This window comes from Orcinus orca, chromosome 3 (genome assembly GCF_937001465.1).
Source record: "Orcinus orca chromosome 3, mOrcOrc1.1, whole genome shotgun sequence".
NCBI classification, from domain to species: domain Eukaryota; kingdom Metazoa; phylum Chordata; class Mammalia; order Artiodactyla; family Delphinidae; genus Orcinus; species Orcinus orca.
This window is the reverse complement of record NC_064561.1, coordinates 26,098,222-26,120,538: the sequence shown is the minus strand read 5'-3', so window position 1 is coordinate 26,120,538 and position 22,317 is coordinate 26,098,222. Positions and strand designations below refer to the sequence as shown.

Below are 22,317 nucleotides of genomic sequence, written 5' to 3'. Positions count from 1 at the left end.
AAGTTCGGTGTCTGATTGTGGTCTGAGTTTTGTTAATGCCTTGCTCTGAAGCCTGCGGAGTATTCCAGAAGTCGTCTCCGTTTTCCTCAGGTCATGATTTTTGCTTCCGCACTGTGTGTGGAGACAGACTCTAGGAGAAAACGTCCCAGGCCAGGAGCAGCCTGATCTCCGTGGGGAGTGCTGGTGGAGCCCAGAGGTGAGCATCTATGGTCTTGGAATACTACGGAGCTTTCTCTCTGACTGGGTTTGGTCCTAGAACTATGGGTAAGGGAAGGGTCTTTTTGTGGGGCAGTTTACCAGGGAGTCAGATTTTGAAAATTTTCATGAAATGACCAAATCTATTAATGTGATTTAACCATCAGTATACCATCCGGGTCCATGGGACTCAATTTTAGTGTTTGAGTTTTTTTTTTCTGAGCAGTTCTAACTATTTGTAAAGTTTTATGTATCATGACTTTGGCTCTTTTGAAAGGAAATTTTTCAAAGATCAAAGAGAACATTTACTTTTTAACAAGAACAGAATAAAACTCATTCTATCTTGAATGTACCATATGGGACCATTGGAGCCATTTATGAATCTAAGACTTCACGGGATCTTAGTGATCTGATTTTTCTTATATCTTGAAATGTTTTCCATTTTATCATCCTAGGAATTATTTCATCATTACCCATCAATTATTGCCAATTATGCTAAAAATACTAAAATAATAAGAAAATGGAAGAATGATGGAATCACCATCCAGAAGGTTGATGCAACAGTGAAATAAATCATCACGATTGCATCACCCTTCAGTTTTCTTATTACATTGCTTAGAGTATTACATCATCTTTCAAGAAGGTATAAAAGAGGATCTTCTTTTAAAAATAAATTTATTTATTTTATTTAATTTTATTTTTGGCTGTGTTGGGTCTTCGTTGCTGCGCACGGGCTTTCTCTAGTTGCGGCGAGCAGGGGCTACTCTTCGTTGTGGTGCACGGGCTTCTTATTGCGGTGGCTTCTCTTGTTGTGGAGCACAGGCTCTAGGCGCACGGGCTTCAGTAGTTGTGGCACGTGGGCTCAGTAGTTGTGGCACATGGGCTTAGTTGCTCCGCGGCATGTGGGATCTTCCCAGACCAGGGCTCGAACCCGTGTTCCCTGCATTAGCAGGCGGATTCTTAACCACTGCACCACCAGGGAAGCCCCGAGGACATCATCTTTGTAGTTTTATTATCACTTTCATTGCATGCCATGGAGAATACAGAATTTTTCATTGCCTGCACAAAATGGTGAAGAGAAGAAAATTGACAAAGGAAAATGTTTTACAGTAGTTAGACAAATCAGAAGGGACAGCAGTGACGTTGACTCTGATGTTAACAGTAAAATTCACTCTGTAAGCAAAGTCTCAGACTCCGAGTTTTACCATACAACAATCTGGATCAATTTTCTCACACTCCAGAATCGATCAATAAACAATATATTTTTGAGGACAAAAAATATGGTATTCTCATCCAGTTAGTCATTCAACAAGAATGATTTCATCACCCAATATTTTGCAACAAGAACCTGGACTGTCCTGTTTTGCTCAAAGAAGGGGAGGCCAATCTTCTCGTACCTCTTGTGGTGTTTGTTTAGCAAAATTTCCTTGATACAGTTTGAAAGGGACAAATGATGAAGTCGGGTGTGTTTACAAAGGTGATCCAAAGAATATTCTTACTAGTGTTTATAAATGTAAGAAAGAAAATGCTTTGCAATTATGGAGAAAAGAAGATGCCCGTCTTCTCTTTAGGAAAATTACAACCCATCAAAGGTTTCAAAAGTACTAGTTTTATGATGCAAGTGCAAGAAGAACCAGAAATAACAATAAATTAGAACGTATTAGAGATTTGCTTGAAATCTGAAATTAGTATTTGTGAGTTGGATCTGCCCCTGGTTCAGCTGATGAATAGTTAGTTGCATGTAGAGAATGTTGCTCATTTTGAGTTTATATACCTTCAAAGTCAGGAAAATAGGGAATGAAAATTTGCTATATTTATTTATTTATTTTTGAAATATTTATTTATTTTGGCTGCGCCTGGTCTTAGTTGTGGCATGCAGGATCATCTTTGCTGTGTGTGGGATCATCTACGTCCCCGACCAGGGATCGAACCTGGGCCCCGTGCATTGGGAGCGTGGAGTCTTAACCAGTAGACCACCACCAGGGAAGTCCCTGCTATGTTTAAATTATTCAATTTTGTAATAAAAATTTAAGAGCTGTCCCTTTATTATTATTTCTGTAAATTACTCAGAAAAAGAAAAAGGCTTCATTGGACCAAACGATGATGACAGTTTTTTCCTGCTGTACTGGGGGCTGAGGTTACAGACGAGAATATTAAAACAAAAATCAAGTAAACTCCTTCAGGCAAGCAGGAGCCAGTGTAGAAGGAGCCAGTGAAGAAGCCGTTCCCCCACACCATCTTCCTTAAAAGTCCCTGTTAAGGATTGATGCCTGTTTTACAGTGGGGGGCTTTGAATGACAGACATTGTCATCTAACCTCTCTGTTTATTCTCCCCTTTAGTGGAACTCAGTACTTCTCAAAATTCAGTGGGGATAAGAATTATGTATAATAAAAACATGGATACTGTGTTTTATGTGTGGTAGGCAGGATTTTTAAGATTAATTTTGACCATTCAAGATTTTTACTTTGTTTGAAGACTTTAGAACCTACTTGTCTTAGTCTTCTGGGGCTGCCATCACAGAGTAGCATCGACTGGGTGGCTTAAATGACAAACATTTCTTTCTTTCTGTTTCTCTTGGCTACACCGCGTGGCTTGCGAGGTCTTAGTTCCCTGACCAGGGATCGAACCCTTGTCCTCGGCAGTGAAAGTGCAGAGTCCTAACCATTGGACAACCGGGGAATTCCCACAAATATTTCTTTTTCATAGTTCTGGAGGCTGGAAGCCTGAGATCAGGGTGCCAACGTGATTGGGTTCTTAGTGGCAGCCTGCTTCCCTGAATTATGCATAAAGAGAGGGAGAGAGGGGGAGAGAGAGATATTGAGAGAGAGAAAGAGACAGAGAGAGAGAGAGATCCATCTCATATCTCCTCCTCTTTTTATAAAGACATTAATCCCATCATGAGGGTCTGACCCTCATAACCTATCTAACCCTACTTACTTCCCAAAGACCCCACCTCCAAATACCATCACACTGGGGGTTAGGCTTTCAACATATGAATTTGGGGAGGACACAAACGTTCAGTCTATAGCACTAACCCACTCTGACATTCAGTCATTCAGTCAACTCTTGTGTGTGTCTGTGTGTTAGACCCCGTGTTGCATACTGGACAGCAAGGAAGAGAGAAACCCAGGCACTGCCCTTACAGCAGTACAAATTTAGAGAGGAGGAAATAATTTTTACAGCACTGTGTGTTTGGCATTATGATGGAGATGAGGGCAGGGTACTATGGGAACTAAGAGAATGGTTGCCCTCAACCACTGACCCCTCAATGGTTGACACCTCATAAAAGGTGTCAAAGATGAAAAATGTTTAGTTTTTACGTTCACTTAAAAAACAGGAACTGAAGAATGGTTAAGAGAATGGTTAGGAGGCATTTAGAAGGTGGAAACAGGGAGAAAAAGCATCCCAGGCAGCTGGACCAACATGCACAGAGGCCCAGAGGAGTGAGTGAGAGCAGGCAGGATGGAGACCTGGGTGGCCTGGTGTGGCAGGGAAGGATGGTGTTTTGGAGGAGAGGACTCTTGGCCGAACGTTGGCTGGGATTTGATCCCGAGGGCCTGGTGTGTCTGTCTTCATCTGCAAGTAACAGAAAACCCAATGCAGAAGTCTTAAACAATAAAGATGAGTGCGTTACTCCCCATTCCAGAAAGTCCAGAGGTTGTGGGGCTAGTGAGGGTGCAGAGATGGTTTGGAGGAGGAGACCTCCAGGGGGGAAACACCTTGAGAAGTCACGTGGCAAATTGGAGATGCGAAGGTAGAGGCAATTTTTACAAGCTTGTGGGGGACAAACTGGCAAGACCACCAGCTTTTGCACTTGAGGGGTAGGTGGGGAAAATGATGGAAGTTTAAGCCTTTCTCTCTCTTTTTTTTTTTTTTTTGGCCGCACCGCGTGGCATATGAGATCTTACATGTTCTCCAACCAGGGATACCGAACCAGGGATCGAATCCATGCCCCCTGCATTGCAAGGACAGACTCTTAACCACTGGACCGCCAGGGAAGTCCCTAAGCCTCTCTTTTACCTCTCTTTTACCAGTTCCCCCTTCACCTGCCCCGTGCTCTTCCACTTCTCTTCCATCTCCCACCCCCATCTCAATCAGTGCTATCACTGCTTTTCTGGTTGCACTAGCAAAAAAAAAAAAAAAAATCCCAGGAGTCCTCTTTGTTATGAAAATGAGCCATTTTCTCCTTCCCTTCACACCTCTGTATGTAACTCATCACCAATTTGTGTTGTTTCTGACTCCAAAATACCTGTCGATTCTGTTCGCTTCTCTCCATTTCCACCATCCAAGCCTCAGTCATCTCTGTCTTGTCCTACCGTGGAGCTGACTATCTGCTCTCTTGCTTCCACTTTCGCTCACCAACACTCTCTCCAATCCTAATTCTCTGCACTGTGGCCAGACTGATTAAAAAAAAAAACAACCAAACCAAGCAACCAACAAAAATAAACCCTCAACCCAATCCTATCACTCCATCGCTTGACTCCAGAGGCCTCCTTAGAATCCAATCCACACTCCTGACCACGGACCGGAAGGCCCTGTAAGATCTGGCCCTGGTGATTTTGCAGACCTCAGGGGAACCACCCCCTCACTCATTCCCTTCCAGCATCTTTTTTCTATACTACAAATAAGCCAACCTCTTTCCTGCCTTAGGGCCTTCATGCAGGCTGTCCCTGCAAATCAGGGGCCTTGATCAGTTATTATCTTGTTTATTTATTTATTTTCATTGTTTGTTGTCTTACTGTTTTTCCCATCCAAAATGCATTATAAGGGCCCTGGTGGAGAGGACATTGTTCGGCAAGTTCAATGTCAAATCCCTAGCACACACTGCAGTCCCTGACTCACAGCAGATTAAGTGTGTGTGTGGTTATTGAATGATGAAATGCCTTCTGGTTCCATTAGCAGAACTGGGACTTCCAGAGAGGAAACCCCGTTTGGGGGAAAGGTCGTGGATGTAAAGAGTTAGTGGGCCACCCAGGTGCGATATCCAATGCACAATTCAACAGCAACCTCACCTTTCTTGTGGCATTTCATAGTTTGGCCAAGGCCCTGATTCCATACTGCTTTTTGCTGAAATTATTTCTAGGTTGAAAGTGCTTTCATATACACGGCTTTTTTAAACCTCTCTACAGCCTTGGGAGGGAGTAGAATTATTATTCCCATTTTACAGATGAAAACCTCAAGCTCAGAGATTCTTGTCCAAGGCACATACAGCTGGAAGGGTCAAGTCCAGATTTGAACTTGGGTATTCAGATTGCCAGATCTTTGTATTTTATTATTGTTCTGAAGTCAGAACCCACTTCGCCATCCCCACCAGTGAATGATAAGTATTATAGATCATGTTGCAAAACACTTTCATTTTGATGATGAACAAAGTGAACTTAGCCTGATGGCCAGGGGAATCCGGTGCCCATGTATGTGTGTGTGTGTGTGTGTGTGTGTATATATATATATATATATATACACACACACACAAATATATATATATGTATATATTTTTTTCTCCTTAAGACCTTAAAACCTTGAGAGGCAGAAGAAGTAGGAAGAAGTAAAAGAGAGAAAAGTAAAAGAAAGTCCTCAGAAGAAAGAAATGCACAGGAACTAAGGTACGATTACAATCTAAAAGGAAGCCAAAGAATGTTTTTTAGACTCTTCTTGTTTTTTTTTTTAAGTTTTTTATTTTTATTTTTAAAATTTATTTATTTATTTTTGGCTGTGTTGGGTCTTCGTTGCTGTGCGCGGGCTTTCTCTAGTTGCAGTGAATGGGGGCTACTCTTCGTTGCGGTGCGCGGGCTTCTCATTGTGGCGGCTTCTCTGGTTGTGGGATCTAGGTGCACAGGCTTCAGTAGTTGTGGCACATGGCTTAGTTGCTCCGTGGCATGTGGGATCTTCCCGGACCAGGGCTCGAACCCGTATCCCCTGCATTGGCAGGCGGATTCTTAACCACTGCGCCCCCAGGGAAGCCCACTCTTCTTGTTTTTTGGCTAGGTAACAAACAAAAAGAAGTGGGTAACAAGATAAATTAGGCATACAAAACTAAAGCAAGAGGGCTGATAATTGATGAGAAAAGAGCCCTCGGGGGATAAGGCAGAAGGAGAGAGAGGGAGAGGCGGACCAGAAGGGGATGCTCTGCAAGAAGCCTGGGTCCATCATCATCAACCTCGTGAAGGTCACTGCAGGCTGGCCGGTGCTGGGTGTTTAGGAGGGACAGAAAAGAGGAAGGTGTTGGGCCCTTGACGTCAGTTACTGATGGTGGAGATGAAGAAGGGTAAGGAGAGCTAATCTATGGAGTGTGGAGGGGAGGGACAGCTCTTGGGTAGGTAGGGATCTAGGCACTGTGGCCTTCAAATCTCAGCCTTGATGCCAGTTAGCTGTGTGATCTCAGCCGGGTTACTTAGCCTCTCTGTTGAGGCTTGAATTTGTGTCGAGCAGCCTCAGTCTTCTCAACATAAGTTCAAGGATAATAACGTGTGCTTCATAGGGTTGTTGTAGGATTACGTGAGATAGCGTGTCAAATGCCTTGCTTTTGGTGCCTGGCACTCACTGAATAGCCATTGTTTGCCCCAGTGATCAAAGCAGGCAGTGGTGGCTGTGGCCACTCTCTGACCCACATCCCAGTGTGAGTAAGAACCGTGCCCTTCTGTTGCTTTGGACACTATCAGGTCCTCAGAGGACAGGAAACAGAGTTGGCGAGCTGCCCCCTCCTTCTACCTTGGTTGATGGTGAGACTGGGGTGGGTTTCATCTGGGGTCAGCTGTGTGGGTAGCAACTGGGTCCATTTTTATTTGCAGGTTATCGTGTGCCGTTACTTAGCACATTTGCTTTTTCAAAATGCCTTAATGGAATGCTATAGTAAAAAGAGAAAAATCTTTCATTCGTATGTGTATGTCATCCAAATGATATTTTTACAGATTTATTTTTGTGTGTTCACGATGTTCTTGAATAATCTTTCCATAAGTACGGTCAAAGATAAAACACGTGGTCCACAAAATCTGGTCGTGCATAGTTTAGAGTATGACTGTCTTTTGACCAGCCCTGGGCTACATTTCCCGAGTTCTGCACTGTGTTTCCTTAGGAGGGCTTGCGTGAGCTGGTTTGCTGACTGGGAAACTTTTGAACGCAGACCAAGCTAATGGTGGTACCCTCTGCCAGTGTCACCCTTTCCCTTTTTCCACCCACGGTCTGGCTCTCTGTCTGGACTCGTGGAGGCCAGACTCTTTGTGTCTCAGTCATTTATTCAACAAATATCCGATGGACACCTTTGCTGTGCTGGGTGCTGGGCTGGGCTTTGTGGGATATAGTGGTGAATAAGATGGGCAAGGTAGCTGGTCTATGCTGCACATAAAGTAATGAGAAAATAGAGTGTCTAAGGGCCTGTGTCAATGAACGTGGTCTGAGAAGGCTTCTCTGAATAAGGATTATTTCTATAAAAATCTGAATGACATGAAAAAACCCACCATATGAAGACAGAGGGAGGCTACTCCCAGCCAGAAGCAGAGTAAGAACCAAGGCCCTGAGGTTGGAACTAAGGTTGACTTGTTCGAAGAACTGAAAGGTGGTTAGTGTGGCCGAGGTCTAGTGAGTGATGGGGAAAGTGGCAGTAGATGAGAAATTTAAGGCCAACGGCCAGGGCAAAGGCCTGCTGTAAACAAAATACCATAGACTGGGCGGCTTAAACAACAGATATTTATTCTCTTCCAGATCTGGAGGCTGGGAAGTCTGAGATCAGGGTGCCAGCCTGGCTGGGTTCTGCTGAGGGCTCTCTTCCTGGCTTGTAGATGGCCATCTTCTTGCTGTGTTTTCACATGGTGGGGAGAGAGAAAGAAAGAGGGTAAGCTCTGTGGTCTTTTCTTTTAAGGGCGTTAATCCCATCATGGGATGCTTCACCCTCATGACCTCATCTATCCTAATTATCTCCCAAAGGTCTCACCTCCAAATAACCTTTCCACCAGGGGTTAGGGTTTCCACATATGAATTTTGGGAGATACAAACATTCTGTCCATATCATGAATTTCACTGTTAAGCATTATGGAACCCTTGAATCCTGTGCAGTTATCTTAGAGAGGGAGGGAGAGGGGGGCATTGTGGCAGCAAAAACACTTGGCCAAAGGCTGGGGGAGAGCATGGCTTGTTAGGGCTTATCTCTTTTTGCCTTACATCTCTGCTTCTCTCTGCGGATCCACTTTCTCTGCATTTCTGGGCCACGTGGCCAAAGATGGCCTCACCCAACTGTAGAGTTTTGCATCTCTGCCATCCAGAGATCAGCCCAGAGTGAGCTGGAATCTCTCTGTTGTAATTCCAAATTCCCAAAAGTTCCTAATTCCAGGGGGAGAATCTGATTGGCTCAGATCTCTGCTCTGATGCTTCGTGGTCAAGGGGGTAGGGCCGTGGGATGTGATCTCATGGACGGGTACCCACCCTGGGACTCTGTGGATATGGCTGGGGGAGCAGTTCCCTAAGATGGAGCCTCACTGGAATCAGGGCACCAAGAGGTACCCAAAGGTGTCAACTCTCAAGAGTTGGAGGGAAACGCAGCAGTTGTGAGTCTGCCTCTGTCCCCACTCAGCTACAACCAGCTCTCTGGGTTCCTAGGTCAGCTTCAGACTGGGAAGGGAGATGGTCTTCCCCAGGCACCACAGAGAAGACAGCATCAGGAGTTTGAGAGCCCAGGGAACCACACAGGAAAGCAGAGAGTAGGCGGAGCCTGGCTAGAGGGTGCCGAGGTCCTCGGTGCCACCACAGAAGAGCCTTGCTGTGTGGACTCCGCAGGTGGCTGTCAGGATTATAGAGCCGCCCAGGACGTGACTTGCTGGTGTCCGCCCTTTCCTCACACCTTTAGAAGTGAGGTCCTCTGGGGAAGACTTTCACTGCCACAAGGTCACCAGGGTCTGGAGTGACTCTTGGGATCCAGGTGATGAGGTGGGAGCAGAGGGAACATTCCAGGCTCCTCAGAACTGATTGAGATCTCCATGACCCATCCTGAGCCTCACCTTGGAGTCACCCCAGTGAATCCTGGGCTCCCTTTTCTTGTTCCCCCCGCACTGCTCAAGTCTGCCTCCCTCTCTTACACACTTCTGTTCCGTTCTCTAGCAGTTTCCTCGAGTGTAGACCTGTTCTTCCCAACGAGTTAACTGAAAGCTACCCGAAGTCAGGGGTGGCCGTGGGAGGTTCCCTTTTCTGTGTGACTCGTACGGTCCTGGACACGGCAAAGGCTCTTGGAAAATATTTGTCCACTGAATTGAAAATGGTTTGTGAGGGGACTTCCCTGGTGGTTCAGTGGTTAAGAATCCGCCTTCCAATGCAGGGGATGCGGGTTCCATCCGTGGTCGGGGAACTAAGATCCCACATGCCGTGGGGCAACTAAGCCCACACACCACAACTACTGAGCCCGTGCACCACAACTACTGAGCCCACACGCCACAGCTACTGAGTCCACACGCCACAACTACTGAGTCCGTGCGCCACAACTACTGAGACTGTGCACCACAACTACTAAGCCCGCACGCCACAACTACTGAGTCCACACGCCACAACTACTGAGCCCGCGCACCACAACTACTGAGCCCACGTGCTGCAATGAAGACTCGACACAGCCAAAAATAAATAATGAATAAATAAATATTAAAAGAAAAAAAAAAGAAAGAAAATGGTTTGTGAGTCTGACCTATTCTCAATTAACCGAGGACCAAAGTGGGTCTATGGGATGGGTCCATATCTATGCAGTAAATGTCAGAATCACCAATCATCAGTCATTTACTTATCGCCTTTGCGGCTTTTGCCATATTTGCATTCTACCCATGCAATTACTACTTACTTTCTGCTTTTCTTTAAAGCGGCGCACATTTTTCACTTAGAAAATTTATTTTAGCAGGAAACGTTCTTCCATGACCGTGCATGAAAACGAGTATTTACCTTCCTGTAAACAGAAGGTGATTGTAAAAATAGATACACGTCTCTTAAATAGAAAGCACGTGTCCGTTGCCCTGTGAATCATCTTGAGAGGTCCAGTAACACACACATCACACTGGCCCCGGACACACTTCTGGATCTTGGGCAACCTGCCATTCTGTGATGTGTGGGCATGGCAGCCAGGGGCTGCCACTTGCTGTGGGCGTCACTGAAGAGGCAGCTTGGGTTACCAGCAAGAAGGCCCAAGGAAGGCTCTGATGCCTTTCTCTCATCTTTGGGGACTCCCTGCTGCTTCCCTCCTGCCCTCCTCCTGCCGGAATAGAGCTCACTCTTCTCCTTTCCCTGTCAGCTGCTAGTCCTGAGAAAAGCTATGGTGGAGGAGGTGAAGGAGGTGGATGAGGAGGAAGAGGGGGGAAGGGGGAGGAAGAGAGGGAGGGGGAGGAAGAGGGGGAGGAAGAGGAAGAGGGGGAGGAAGAGGAAGAGGGGGAGGAGGGAGAAGATGGGGAGGAAGGGGAAGAGGGGGAGGAGGGGGAAGAGGGGGAGGAGGGGAAGAGGGGGAGGAGGGGGAGGAGGGGGAAGATGGGGAGGAGGCAGAAGAGGGGGAAGAGGGAGAAGGGGGGAGGGGGAGGGGAGGGGAGGCCTAGTGGCATGGGAAGGGGAACTGGGCCTGTAGAACAAAGGCTGGACAGTTGGCTTGGAGGCAGAGAGAGCAGGATGAGGGCCTGGAAGATGGAGGGGAGGGGGCTGAGAGGTGCAGAGGGTTGACCATAATCTTTTGCCCCAGGAAGGCGGTTTTGGCTGAGAACAAGAAGACAGCACAGTGCATACTTGTCTCTTGAGCCTTGAGCTGCTGGCTGGGTAGACAAGCACAAAAGCAACACTTTGGTTCTTATCTTGCAATGGGTAACCCTTCTGCAGGATGAAGGGTTTTACAGTACAAGGCAAGGTACAAATGTACAAACAACAGGGTTGTTCTTAGGGTAAAGATTCTCTCCCTCGTTCTCTCTGTCTTGGATGTTTAGACTTGGCCTAATGACCAGTTTGGATTTCAGCAGGTTAAGAGGTCAGATGACGCAGCAGATCATCAATAAACCTCCAGATTCCAAGTCTGCCGTGTTCTGGCTCACTGTAGACACAGAGGCTCCTAGAGCTGGCAGGGACCTTGGTGTGAGGCGTCTCTTCAGGGCCCCTTGGCCGAGCTACTTCCAGCGCACCCGGCAACTCCAGAATCTGACCATGAGGCTGGTGAGGGACTCTCCCGGCAGGTGACCTCCTAGCTTTTCCAGGCTGCCGATGCCTGAAGCTGCAGCCCCTGCCTACGGGACCCCAGACCTCCGGCTCCTGTGCAAATATCATCGTAGTTTAGGACAAGTCTTTGCGAGGATGTTGGGAACCAGTGTGCCTGGCTGAGGACTGGAGGGGCTCTTGCAAGCTCCTGGCGAGTATTCTTCTTGTGCCTCTAGATCAGGTTACTCAGAGGGTGACCCAGGCTGGTGTGCTTCTGCGTGGGTAAACCAGCCACCATAGGTATATGCTTGTGTCTGAGTTCTGAATTTATCTTTTTGCTTTATTTCAGACAAGTCGTTTAACCTCTCACATCTAAGTTGACTGTCTAGTTTGAATGCCAGTTCTGCCACTTGCTAGCCGTGTGACCTTGGGCAAGTTCTTAACCTCTCTATTCCTCTATTTCTCTGTAAAATGGTGATAATTATTGTACCACATCTCTTAGGGTTGTGATGATTAAGAGGCTTGACGTACGTTAGTATATAGAGGTCCTAGAGTTGTGTCCGGTGGGCATTAAGCACCACGCGGAAGTGTGAGCTACTGACATCCTCTGGGGCTTCCGCCTCCACCACCCTCTTTTTTAAAGTAGTCTTTTATTTTTTCAAGGTACAGGTGTACCTCTTTTTCCACCACCCCTTCTGTGCTCGGCAGGTGTCTGAAGCAGTGTTGGTTGATGCCCACGTCCGGATACTTCCGCTACACTAACCTTTCATCCTTGAGCCTGGGTATCCTGTATCCCGCTGTGTGTGTATCATCCACTTTGCGTCTGTTCCCCCACCCTCCTTAATTCTGTCAAGTAACAAGGCTCTGTTCCCCCCAGTCTTCCTGCCCTGCCCCCCATGATCACCTGCCTCACCTTTCTCCCAGTTTACTGCTGTCTTCATCCCTCTTCCTGCTCCTCCGCTTTCAGTAGCCCCACCCCACCTCCATCCTACTAGGTGTCCAGGTGTTAAGTGGGCTTCCACTGAAGTCTAGTGCAGATCCACCCATCGTCTCCTGGGGGTCCTCTGCTTGCCCCCTCAGGGCTCCAGAAGGGCTGACTCCAGGCAAAAATTCTCCTCTCTGCCTCACACCCCTCCTCGACCACATGGCCCGTGCCCTTGGCCATAAACTCTTCTCTCAGGTTCCCTTGCACGTGGGAGAAGCCCTGAGGGCAGCCCGTGTTGCTTCCCGGGGTCCCTCCTAGCTGCTTGGTCACTGTGTTGCTTCTGCCATTTTGAAGGCCTTTCCTTTCACCCTGGTCCTCACTGAGGCTCTCCACTTCCTCTGTGGCCTGGCTGGCATCTGTTGACGGCCTGACGTTCTGGTTCCGTCCCCTTGGTTTCTGGGCTCTTTGGAGCCACCCTTCAAGGCTCAACTCTCCCACCTGTTCTCCTTTAGGTCTCTCCCTTGGAGACGTCATCAGTTACCATGCATCAGCACCGCTGGTTTCTCTCTATAGTGACCTTGACTCCTGCTCTGCGTGTGGCTGTGTGTCCCCACTGGTCTCAGTGCGCGTACCCTCGAGACATCAAGACCCAAGCTCCCCAGCCTGCCCTCCAAGCTGGCTGTTCCTCTTGATTCCCTCTGCTAACCACGGGGACAGGGAAGTCCTTTCCGGCTCAGTCTCCCAGCGTTGTGTCCGCCCCTCCCATCCCTCTGGGCAGCCTGCCTCTTGCGGCTGTTCTTCCGTCCCCTCAGCTCCTCTCCTCTCACCAGCCTGGGATCTGGTCCTTCCCTTGGGTGGACTCGTGCAGATTTCTCAGTGGTCTGTTCTTCCTGGTCTATCCTCAGGCTCCCTCCAGATTGCAGTGCTGCCCGTATCATGGGAAACCCTTAACGACTCCAGGGGCCGGGACACGGGCCCCAGACCTCTCAGCACAGATTTCAGAGTCCCCGAGCTGAATCCCGAGCAGCAGTTCCCTTTCTGCTCCCTCTCTGGAGGCGTCCTAGGAGGTTAGTTTTGTGGGTCAGCTTGTCTCGGTCATAGTCCCAGCTGGTTAATCAAACGCAAAGCTAAGTGTTGCCGCGAAGGTATTTTGTGAATGTGGTTAGCAACTACAGTCCTTTTACCTTAAGTAAAGAAGATTGCCCTAGATGATGTGGATGGGCCCCATCCAGTCAACTGAGGTGTCCCTGAGAAGGAATTCTGCCTGCGCACTGCGGTATCGGCTCCTCCTGCGTTTTCAGGCTACGGTCTGTCCTAACAATTCAGACTTGTCAGCCCCCATGATCATGTGAGCCGGTTCCTTACAAGAAATCATTCTGTGTGTGTGTGTGTGTGTGTGTGTGTGTGTGTGTATGTGTGTAAATATACATATACACATGTATATACATATACATGCCTATAGATATGTATGTATGTATTCCTGTAGGTTAGGGTTTGTTTCTCTGCAAACCCTAACTGGTATACCCGCTCTGGCTTGGCCCAGACCTCACTTTCTGGAACCCTTCTCTGAGTAGCCAGCCTCTAGAGGCTGTGCCTTTCAACCTCTTCCGAGTGCCTTGACTGTCTGGATCCCTCCTTGACTTTGCTCACATAGTGCCTGGTGGGGTTACATAGCTTTAAGTTTGTACACTCACTATTAGATTCTTTTTTTTTTCCTTTTTCTTTTTTTGGCCACATCGTGTGGCTTGTGGGATCTCAGTTCTCCGACCAGGGATTGAACCCAGGCCACGGCAATGAAAGCCCAGAATCCCAACCACTGGGCCACCAGGGAACACCCCACAATTCCATTCTTGAGGAGAGGTATTCCTTTTGTGCTTCTTGTTGTTTTTAATTGAAGTATAGTTGATTTACAATGTTGTGTTAGTTTTAGGTGTACAGCAAAGTTAATTAGTTTTACATACATATGTATCTATTTTTTTTCAGATTCCTTTCCTTTATAGGTTATTAAAAATATTGAGTATAGTTTCCTGTGCTATTACAGTAGGTCCTTGTTAGTTATCTATTTTATATATATAGTAGTGTGTATATGTTAATTCCAAGCCCCTAGTTTATCCCTCCCTGTTACCTTTCCCCTTTGGTAACCATGTTTGTTTTCTGTCTGTGGGTCTATTTCTGTTTTGTATATAAGTTCATTTGCATCTTTTTTTTTTTTTTTTTAGATTCCACATATAAGCGATATCATATGATATTTATCTTTCTCTGTCTGGCTTACTTCACTTAGTATGATCATCTCTAGGTCCATTTTGTGCTTCTTTGGTTCTTCCTCAGCTCCCAGAAGAACTGGACACATAGTAGGTGGTCACCAAGTATTTGCTGGATGAATGAATGTGGGGGGATTTGGTGGTAAGTTGGGGATGGTGGTGACTCTAAGCTGATTACACTTTCCTGGATTTTCGGTGGGGAGAATCAAGGGTATCTAACCCAAGGTCATTCTTCAAAGAGTTGGTTTATTCTTTATGTGTTTGAGGCCTGCGGCTCTAAAATATACCCAGACTGCATTTCTTTCCCTTGTTCATTCTCTCCCTGCCCAGCAATGGTTTCCAGATCATAAGATAGAAATTCAGACGTAGCAGAGGAGATTAAGACTTGAAACTCCTGTGCTTCCAGACAGTCATTTGGTTGGTGGATACACCTTGATTTTTGTAGTGCTTAGAACTGCATCTTGCTCATGCTTGAGTATCATTCTTGGATTTGCCTCCTAAGTGGCCATTCCTTGGGTATCTCCAGGGAGTTCCAAGTGGAAAACCACAGAAGTGCCCGTATACATTCGGGTAGCTGAGTAGACTGCAGGACCAGGGCATCCTCAGGACCTGGAGCCCAGTCTCTACCATGCAGGCTGACTCCTTCTGGGTCCCTGGTGATGTGTCATTCATTCAAGGAGTGCCTGCCTTGAGCTAGGGAGCTTTTCAGTTTTAACAAAAGCCAAGGCCTTCCTGGAATTTTCTTTTAAAGACCTAGTACATAACCCTGCTTTACCTCTGCTCGGACGTTTTGAAACCCTCATGCTTTCTCTTTTAACCAAAAACACCACTCCTGTTGGTAGGCGAGGCAGGGTTAATGAGCCCAAGGACAGCATGGCAAATGACTTTTGAAATGGCCCAAATTCCTTTAATTTTGTCGTTTTATGGAAAGGTCAAATAATTGGACAAAAAAGCCTTCGATGAGTTATATTTAGGGTTTACAAAAAAGCACACTTTGTTGATAAAATATGAACTGTTTGAAAGATTTATAAGAGTCTAAAATCCTGCATAGCCCTTGAGAATTTGAAGCAGCAGGAAACCACTGTGATATTTTTAAAACAAGTATTTATAAAAGTAATTGGGTACTCTTGATGTGGAATAAGGAGGAAAAAAAAAACTGGTAAGGAAGCTATATTGGACTTGACATAAAAGCGAGGTATGTAATTTGGGAGCAGAATGAAGGGCGAGGGACGCGCACACACAGTACCTGCGGGCCTCTCTCGCTCTGAAGAGCTGGTGGCAGGGACAGAGCGGTGCTGGGAGGGAGGAGGGCTCTTTGGGGCCTGCGGGCAGTGCCCAGGTATTGGAGCTAATTTCTGAAACCCCAGTTTAAAACTCCGAGGCCCTCTAAAACTGATTACATGCAAACGGGACAGAAAACACATGTTTCTGAAAACATTTTGGTTAAAATTAAAAATGTGGCAGAGACTGTGCCAATAATTTACTTGAGAATATCCCAACCAGATGCTGCTAGCCCGTAATTCTGAGTAATTTGCCAAAATTATGTATTTACTTTAATCCTAGAGATGAAGTTAAAATATGCATGGTTTTTGTTATTTGTGATGCAAAAAAAAAAAAAAAAAATCCCGTGTGATTTCTGCTAATACCGGATGGAGGACAAAGAAATGGGCAGGACGTCTATTAGCTATTACTCGAACCCGTAGTGGAGCAAAAACGCTGTCAGATCCTCAAAGAGTGCAAGACCCTAGGAAGTTAGGCAAACATTTTTGGGTAGGACGTTAATTCATGAAATGACAACCTTGCATTAAGAAAGTGTTTCTATTGGCAATCGAGTTCTAATTCCTGAGTGGCTCAGACTCGTGGACATATCATATTATGTGATGCCAAACATTTGGATGAAAGTGGAAAAAAAACTTCTGTCAGCTGTCTGGATTTCTGTTCTCTGTAAAGCCAAATAACCGGATAGTGGGGCTAGCTGGTCGGCAGACATTTTTTTTGGTTCTTATCTAGATATTTAGCATCTAACTGGACAGAGGCAATTTAGCGTAGTGGGTAAGCATGCAGGCTCTGAAGCCAGATTACCTAGGTTCAAATCCTGGCTTTGCCACGTATGAGCTGTGGGGTAGTTACTTAAGTTCTCTGTGTTTAGTGTTCTCATCTGTAAAATGGGTGTAATAACAGCATCTACCTTGTAGCGTTGTTCAGAAAGTTAAATGAGTTAATACTTGGTATAGTACTTAGTATAATACCTGAACACAGAAAAGCCCTCAATAAATATTATTCATCTTCATTCTTTATAGTATTTGAGACCTAGGGGAGGGAGTCCTTGCATTTATGCCTTTTGTGCCTTTGACAAACGAAAAGTGTTGCTTGGAGGGGGAGAGATTTTTTTTTAATTGTAAAATATACATTTACCATTTTCACCATTTTTTAAGTGTCCAGTTCAGTGACATTAGTATATTCATATTATTGTACAATCATCATCATTATCCATCTACAGAAGAGAATTTTTTATTATAAAAATACCATCTGGAATCCACGGCCACCTGTCCACACCTCAGCTTGGCCCTTGTCCTCTGTCTCCTGAACTATTACAGTGACCTGGTAGCAGGCTTCCTGCTCTCTCTAATTCATATGTAGCTCTAGACTAGTCCTTCTAAGATGCAAATCTGATCTATGTTAGTCCTTTAGGGTCTTTCCACAGCCTCCCACCCCCTATACCATTCCTACAGTATAAAGCCTGGCCTCGCTAGCATGGTATTTAATTAATTAATTAATTAATTTTGGCCATGCTGCCCGACATGCGGGATCTTAGCTGCCCCACCAGGGATCGAACCCGTGCCCCCTGCAGTGGAAGCGCGGAGTCTTAACCACTGGACCACAAGGGAAGTCCCGAGGCACTTAAAACTCCATGCCTGAGGGCCCGGTACTTGGTACACAGGCTCCAAGAAGTGTTTGGAGGTTTCTGAACACGTGCTCTCTCTTCAGATGGGGAGAGGGATAGAGGGATCCAGGAACCACGCCCATTTTATGGATGAAAGGTGGTGTGGGTTTCAGCCTGGGATGGAGCCCCACTTATGACTGGGTGCTGTTCGGCGTCTGTCTTATTGCCCACAATTTGAGGGGCACCAGGAACCAGGCGGCATTCTCTGCTCCAGTCTCCTGTTTGGGGTTGGTCCATGCATGTGATATGGTACCACCAATGAGCTGGGTCTAAGGATCCAGTTCTGCCTCTGCTCCTCATTTGTGGGGGGACCCGATCATTCTTCCTTCGTCTCTAAAGTGAATTTGGGCCTCGTTGGTCTCTGCGGGAGTGGATGAGGCCTGGGAGGGTGCCGGGTGCTGGCTTCTCTCCAAAGGGTGGGGAGGCATGGTCAGAGGGAGAAGGAGGGTCCTCCTTATTTTTCACTTTGCCTAGTGAGCTGCCTGGGTACCTGCTCGCATGCAGAAAATGTGCAGCCCAAGGTCTGGTCCAGAGCAGACCCCAGTTAGGTGTCTGTGGATTGAAGGAATGATTTCGGTTGTCAGTGACACTTTGGACGGTCCTTCATTTGTGAACCGTACTCTCTTCCCTTCGGGTCTAATAATTGGCACCCACCCCCCATCGTCTCCCCTCTGCGTTAGCTAGCATGCCTTACATTAGCTATCCACTGGCCTGTTCTTATTCCAAAGTTCACCTTGGGGAATTGACACGTCCTGGATGCTTCAAAAAATAACCTAAGTGCTCACTAGGCTCCATTCCTGCAATTTGCTGTTTCTTACCCTTGCCCCATTGCTTTGGAAATGATCCCGGAGCTCTTTTACAGATGGGACAAGGATCTCCCTGGAGGAGTGCAACTTCTATACAGCTCCCCCTACACCCCCCAAATCTGTGGAGAGGCTGCTCTTTAGGGCACCTCTCCTTTTGACCTGTTTTCTGAGTGATTCTCATTCTCACGTGAAGGTGGAGTCTCGTGCCAGCTGCCCCCAGGAAGGCTCTGCTTATCGTCTTGAGTCGAGGAAAGGTTGCAAAGCTGCTATTTTTTAGTATCTGCAGTGTGATCTGAGGGTACTGACGACGATAGGATTAGGCAAGGAAGATCCCTGCCTGCTAAGAAGTTTCCATCAAGTCTCCCTTTTCTGCTATTTTCCTAGTTTCAAGAAAGCCTCAAAAAGCACCCCCCCTCCACACTTTGGGGGCAAGAATGGTACCATCTGTAGGACACACTTGAGAGCTTGCGGTCATTGTCACAGCTAGCAGAGCCCAGCCCAAGAATGCGTGGGTTAAATTGTCCACCCCATCAGAAGGAGGGGTTGGGGAAGTGACCTCCCCCTTGGTGCTCAAGGGACGGGCCACGCGGGGCTGCCGGTACTGTGCCTGACGGTGCTGGTCATTGACAGCCGGTGCATTTGCAGGGAGTATATGGACTCAGCAAGCTTTTTTCTTCTTTCAAATCTGAGGAATGTGTGAAAGGTGAGAGCGTCAGGCCAGAAAGGAGTGGCCACTAACTGTGTCTCTGGCACTCCCACCCGGCCTGCCCAGGCCACTCCCCCGGCCACAGCCCCATTGGCTGTCAGTTTGTCAACAACTCGGACTGAGGTGCTCTGTCTGTGGGGCTCTGTTGGCGCAGGGGAGACTTAGGAGCAAGGGGTGGAGGGTCGGCTCCCAGGAGACTGTTTATTTCTGATGAGGAATTTTGCTGGCAGTTCCCAGGTTGCCGCTGGGAAAACAAAAATGCGTTAGTGGTGGTCTGGTGCTTGCACGTGCACCCATGCACACACCCTTGCCCGTGCGGACACACACGTGCACCCGCACCTCTGTGTGCACACACTCACGGGCCTTCGTGCCCCTACACACGCCATCCATGCACGAACACGAGCACACACTCACGCACACATGGACACACCCTCACCTCGCAGCTCCTTTATTAAGTAGAACGTAAGCGTCAAACAACACCCTATTTCTAGAAGCAATAAACCTAGCAGAAATTAATACGATCAATGCCAACCCCAAATCTCATACTTTTCTCTCTACTCTTGTAACTGAATACTTCATCATTTTCTTTCTCTCTTTCTCATTCCTCTTTAAGAAGAGCGGCCGCTGCTTCTCACTCTTCCTTTGGCTTTGAAAGCTGCCCTTGAGCCTTATTTTCGGCTCTGACCAGAATGAAAGCTCTCACTCTGCCTTTTCTGGGTGTGGTGGCATTTTGTGGCATCCGGAATCAGCCTGCCTGGGTTTGTAGGGCAACTCTGACACTTATTGGCTGTGTGAACTGGGGCAAGTCACCTAACTCTTTGTGCCTCAGTTTCCTTGTCTGTAAAATGGGGATAATAACGGCACCACCTTTTGGGGGTGTTTTGAGAATTAAATAAACACTGAGCCCAGTGACTGGCACAAAGATGTATCTGATAAATACTAATAATGGTTAGTTTCCTCCTGCCCGTGACTATTCTTTGGAGAGGCTCTTGGCTGTCTTGGGCTCTTGTAACTCCAACACTCAAGTATTTGTGCTTTGGGGAACAAACCATCTTTCTTTTCCACGTGAGCTGGAAAAGAGGGAGCCAGCATGATTAGACACATTCTTCATGATTCCTTTCTCCAATCTGTAGGCTTCTGTCTACCTGATTGTCTCTGTTTTTACCCTTTTGAGCTATAGTGGGGATTATTCCTAATTTGCATCACATGGTTCCTTAGCAACCCTCACTAATATAGGATTAGGTACAAAAATACTTTTGGTTAGAATTTCAGACATCTTAATTTATTGTAGACCATTGCTTTAAAAAAATATTTTCTTTGATTTTTTCCTACCTTATTTCAAAAGTAATGTAAATTCATTGTAAAACATTTAGAATACCCAGATAATCTGAACAAAAATCACCCTCCTGTCAGCATCTTGCTGTATATCCTTCCAGTTTTAAACATGTATATACATATATATTTCTACCAAATGGGAATTGTTGTGCCATTCTTTTTGTAAATAGCCCCTACCTCCATTTCATAATGTCCATCTATCCATAATGGTTTTTTTTTTCCCTAAATAAATTTGTTTATTTATTTATTTTTGGCTGTGTTGGGTCTTCATTGGGGCACGCGGGCTCTCTCTAGATGAGGTGAGCGGGAACTACTCTTCGTTGCGGCGCGCGGGCTTCTCACTCTGGTGGCTTCTTTTTGTTGCAGAGCACGGGCTCTAGAGCACAGGCTCAGTAGTTGTGGCTCACGGGCTTAGTTGCTCCGCAGCATGTGGGATCTTCCCGGACCAGGGCTCGAACCCATGTCCTCTGCATCGGCAGGCGATTCTTAACCACTGCGCCACCAGGGAAGTCCTATCCGTAATGTTTTTAAATGATTGTTTTAACTTTTTAAATTTATTTTTTATTGACATATAGTTGATTTACAATGTTGTGTTAATTTTTGCTCTACAGCAGTGATTCAGTTATACATATATAAACATTCTTTTTTTTTTAATATCCTTTTCCATCATGGTTTATCACAGGATATTGACTATAGTTCCCTGTGCTATACAGTAGGACCTTGTTATCCATTCTATATATGATAGTTTGCATCTGCTAACCCCACACTCCCACTCCATCCCTCCCCCACTTTAAAATTATTTTTAAAAGAAGATAATATTTTAAATCAGATGAGATGTGGCTTCTCCAGGAAAAATGCAGTATCTGTGTACACTCTAAGTGGAGAGGAGGGGGCTGTGTGGTGGCAGTGAGCTGGACTGACTGCACCTAGTGGTGGCCCAGCCACGGACTCCTGTGGGAAGGGCAGGGAGGATGCAGTTAGAATGTGGGTGGGAAGAGCATCTCCCCATCCTGACTTTTCTTTTGCAACCAGAGATGGCTTTCAGCCCAGGTGCGAGCGGATAGATCGACAGCCTGCTGCCATTGGCATTTACCGACACCAGGGTAGTTACGGGGAAATATGAACCCTTTGGGACCTGGCCGTGGGGCAGAGTGATGCAGGGCTCGCTTCCCAGGGAAGCAGGCAGTGGTTCACATAGACGCTGGAGCCAAACTGTCTGTGTTCAAGTCCCACTACTGCCGCATTTAGCTTTGTGATGTTGGGCAAATCTTTCTCTGTGCCTCAGTTTCCTTATCTATGAAATGAAGATTATGAGTGTATCTACCTCATAATGTAGTTGTATGGATTAAGTTAATATGCACAGACAAAACACTTAGAACAGTGTCTGGTCTATAATAAGTACAGCATGAACTTTGCTTGCAGATATTACAGTTTTAGGGCAGTGGCTCTAAAATAGCACTGGTGGCTCTGTCCCACCCAGATCAATGGAATCAGAACCTTTGTCATCGTCGTGGACCCCAGGCAGAAGGGCTTGTTGTTTTTTCTCCCCCGGATGATCCTAACGTGCAGCTGAGGCTGAGAACCATACAGTGGAGAGGGAGCCGGCTGCCCAGCCCAGTCTTCGATTGACAACAACACTTCAGTGTTGGGGGGGGGGCAGGTGGCAGTAGTTGGGAGCTGCCTATTGCTAAGGTAGTTTGATAAGGAGGCCACTAGACTGAGGTGGCCTTAGCGACCTTGGTAGCCTGCATAAGCAAACCCAAGCTTAAGCCAGAGTCAGTGCAACCGAATCTAAGAAAACAAAATCCAAGAACAACTAGTTATCAACAGCCAACTAGATTTACTTGAATCTGAGAAAATGAAACACAAGAACAACTATCCTATCAATCAAATAACTAGATTTTCCCAATTAAGGTAACTGTTTAAGCTACAGCCAATTAAATGACTGCTTTGCTTTGCTTCTGTCTCTCCACCCTAGCCCCTGCCTTCCTTGCTTATATAAAGTCTTCAA

General features: G+C 46.5%; 1 long non-coding RNA gene across 1 annotated transcript in view; it reads left to right on the top strand.

Moving 5' to 3' along the window:
- LOC117202222 (uncharacterized) overlaps positions 1-22,317 on the top strand; it is a 135,500-nt gene that overhangs the window by 3,402 nt on the left and 109,781 nt on the right. The window contains exon 2 of the long non-coding RNA XR_004484433.2: positions 91-196. This is a non-coding gene — a long non-coding RNA (uncharacterized LOC117202222). The remainder of the gene's footprint in view (positions 1-90; positions 197-22,317) is intronic.